This window comes from Henckelia pumila, chromosome 2 (assembly GCF_033568475.1).
Source record: "Henckelia pumila isolate YLH828 chromosome 2, ASM3356847v2, whole genome shotgun sequence".
In the NCBI taxonomy this organism is placed as follows: domain Eukaryota; kingdom Viridiplantae; phylum Streptophyta; class Magnoliopsida; order Lamiales; family Gesneriaceae; genus Henckelia; species Henckelia pumila.
The window spans coordinates 19,400,576-19,404,845 of NC_133121.1; positions in this window are offsets into that span (position 1 = coordinate 19,400,576).

Genomic DNA, 4,270 nt, shown 5'->3' on the forward strand with positions numbered 1-4,270 from the left:
ATATACCACTATTAACTACACCTTGAAAATTGTGTAATAATTTTTTAATAAATTAAATAGGGATAAAATAGGAAGTTTATATAAAATTTACTTTCCCAAAAAAATTTTCTTAATTCGTGTAAAAACTAAAACAAGACAACATATATGGGACGGAGGAAGTAATAATAATATATCATATTTTCAACACTCTCCCTTGTGATGATGATCGTGATATGATGATTTTCTTTATTACGTGTTCTATGTTGCCTCGTTAAAAACCTTACTATGAAAAACTCAGTGGGATAAAAATCATAGCAAGAAAAAAAGAGTGCAGCCACGTAAACTCCCCCTCATGTTAACATGAGTGATTCTTCACATATTCCGTAGATTGCGCATCCCAATATTATATATATGTTTTCTGAATATTGTCGTAGAAAGTGCCTTTGTTAAGAGATCTAATGAGTTCTCACTTGATTGAATGTAAAAAATATCAATATCTTTATTCTTCTCAAGCTCTTGAGTGTAGGCAAAGAACTTTGGGAGAATATGTTTGGTCCTGTCACTTTTGATATATCCTTCTTTCATTTGAGCAATACATGCAGCATTATCTTCATACAGCGTCACAGGCTTCTTGTCTACTGATAATTCACAAGAAGTTTGAATATGTTGTGTCATTGATTTTAGCCAAACACATTCACGACTTGCTTCATGAAGCGCAATAATCTCGACATGATTTGATGAAGTTGTTACGAGTGTTTGTTTCTGTGAACGCCAAGAAATTGCAGTGCGTCCACGAGTAAATACATATTCGGTTTGGGAACGTGTCTTATGTGGATCAAATAAATATCCAGCATTAGCATAACCAATGATACTTTGATTAGTGTCTTTTGAGTACAAAAGTCCCAAATCCGTCGTTTTTCTTAGATAACGGAATATATGTTTAATTCCGTTCCAGTTCCTTTTTGTTGGATATGAGCTGAATCTTGCCAATAAATTTACAGCAAAAAATATATCAGGTCTAGTACAATTTGCAAGATACATAAGGGCATCAATGACACTTAGATATGGTACTTCTGGACCAAAAATAATTTCATCATCTTCACATGGACGAAATAGATCCTTTTCTATGTTTAATGATCTTACAACCATTGGAGTACTTAATGGATTTGATTCATCCATATTAAAATGTTTAAGGACCTTTTCTGTATAATTTGCCTGGTGAACAAAAATTCCACATTCCTTTTGTTCGATTTGCAAACCCAGACAGTACTTGGTTTTTCCAAGATCCTTCATTTCAAATTATTCCTTCAAGTTCATCATAACTTCTTGAATTTCCTTATTCGTTCCAATGATGTTTAAATCATCAACATATACAGCAATAATTACACATCCGGATGTTGTTTTCTTGATGAAAACACAAGGGCATATTGGATCATTTACATATCCATTTTTCATCAAGTGCTCACTTAACCGATTATACCACATTCGGCCGGATTGCTTCAAACCATATAATGATCTTTGCAATTTCACAGAATAAAATTCTCTGGAACTTTGTGCTTCAGGCATCTTAAATCCTTCAGAGATTTTCATGTATATATCACTATTAAGTGATCCGTATAAGTAAGCTGTAACAACATCCATAAGACACATTTTCAAATTTTCAGACACTGCCAAACTAAATATCGAAATGTAATTGCATCCATAACAGGAGAATACGTTTCTTCATAATCAATTTCAGGTCTTTGAGAAAAACCTTGTGCAACAAGTCTAGCTTTATATCTGACTATTTCATTTTTCTCATTTTGCTTTCGAATAAAAATCTATTTGTATCCAACAGGTTTTACAACTTCAAGTGTGAGGACTATAGGTCCAAAAACATTACGTTTATTTAGTGAATCTAATTCAACCTGGATGACATCTTTCTATTTTGCACAATCATGTCGAGTTTTACATTCACCAAAAGATTTTGTTTCATGATCTTCATTCTCATTTATGATGTCACATGCCACATTATAAGAAAATATCTCATCAATATCTTCTATATCTTTTCGGTTCCATATTTTTCCAGTATTAATATAATTGATAGATATTTCAAGATTCTCATCACGTTTCTTCATAATCAATTTCAGGTCTTTGAGAAAAACTTTGTGCAACAAGTCTAGCTTTATATCTGACTATTTCATTTTTCACATTTCGCTTTCGAATAAAAACCTATTTGTATCCAACAGGTTTTACACCTTCAGGTGTGAGGACTATAGGTTCAAAAACATTACGTTTATTTAGTGAATCCAATTCAACCTGGATGACATCTTTCTATTTTGCCCAATCATGCCGAGTTTTACATTCACCAAAAGATTTTGGTTCATGATCTTCATTCTCATTTATGATGTCACATGCCTCATTATAAGAAAATATCTCATCAATATCTTCCATATCTTTTCAGTTCCATATTTTTCCAGTATTAATATAATTGATAGAGATTTCACGATTTTCGTCAGTTTGTGGTTCTGATAGAACATTTTCATCATCAGGTGTTTCTTCTGGAACACCATTTTCTATTTTGTGATCATCGTGTTTCTCTATGCATTTTCTTTTCCGAGGATTTTTATCCTTGGAACCGACTGTCCTTCCACGCTTCAAGCATTTTATGACATCATGAGTGTCTTCAATTTGTTTCTTTGGCATTTCAATTCAAGCAGGGGTATTTACAGCATGTATATATGATTTTGTTACCCCTTTTGTGTCTGCAAATACATCTGGCATTTGATTTGCAATTCTTTTCAAATGCACAATTTGCTGTACATCTTTATCACATTGTTTGGTCCTAGAATCCAAATGTAACAATGATGGTATATACCATGTGATTTTTTTTCGATGTGTTTCTTTTGTCCCCCTAACATTAGGAAGATTTCTTCATTAAAATGACAATCAGCAAAATGTGCTGTAAACACATCGCCTGTCTGAGGCTCAAGATATCGAATGATTGATGGGCTATCATAACCGATATAAATACCAATTTTTCTTTGAGAACCCATTTTCGATCATTGAGGTGGTGCAATAGGCACATACACCATACATCCAAAAATTCTCAAATGAAAAATATTTGGTTCTTTACCAAATTCAAGCTGCAATGGGAAGAATTTATGATATGCACTTGGTCTAATGCGAATTAATGCCGCAGCATGTAAAATTGCATGTCCTCATATAGAAATAGGGAGTTTTGTTCTCATAATCATTAGTCTAACAATCAGTTGTAGACGTTTAATCAATGATTCAACTAATCCATTCTATGAACATGAGAAACAGGATGTATAACAGTAATTCTCATAGTCATTGAAAGTTTGGGAAGTAAATTCTCCAGCATTATCAAGTCTTATTTTCTTGATTGTATAATCGGGAAATTGATTCCGCAATTTTATTATTTGAGCCATTAATCTTGCAAATGCCATATTTTGAGTTGACAATAAGCATACATGTGACCATCTGCTAGAGGCATCGATCAATACGATAAAATATCGAAATGGTACACATGGTGGATGAATTGGCCCATAAATATCACCCTGAATACATTCAAGAAATATGTATGATTCTGTTTGAATTTTAGCTGGCGATGTCCTTATAATAATTTTTCCAATAGAACATTCTTTACATTTAAACTTATTATTCTGAAAGATCTTCTGGTCTTTCAATGGATGACCATGTGTATTTTCAATAATTCTTCGCATCATTATTGAACCAGGATGTCCCAATCGATCATGCCAATTGGTTAATATTGAAAAACTATTAACCACCATATTTGATTCGATTGACCTTATATATGTATAATGCAATCTAGTAGGGAGCATTGATAATTTTTAAACCACATATTTCTTTTCTGATTTATATGTGGTAAGACACATATATTTATGATTTCCATCAGTTATCGTCTCAGTATCATACCCATGAGAATATATGTCATTAAAACTCAACAATTTTTTTTTTGATTATGGTGAATATAAAGCATCATTTATCAAAAATTTTGTACCATTAGGTAGAAAAAAATGTGATTTTCCACAAGCTTCAATCAAGTGTACAGGACCTGATATTGTATTCACCATTGTTTTTGTTGGTTTTAATTCCAAGAAATATCTTTTATCTCGGAGAATAGTGTGCGTTATACCACTATCGGGTATGCAAACTTCCATGAGATTATTTCCTTGTTTAGCTTTGCTCATACCATTTTCCATTTTGAACTTCAAAAGAAATTATGCAATAAAGAAAATCAAGGATAATATATATATGCAAAATATAG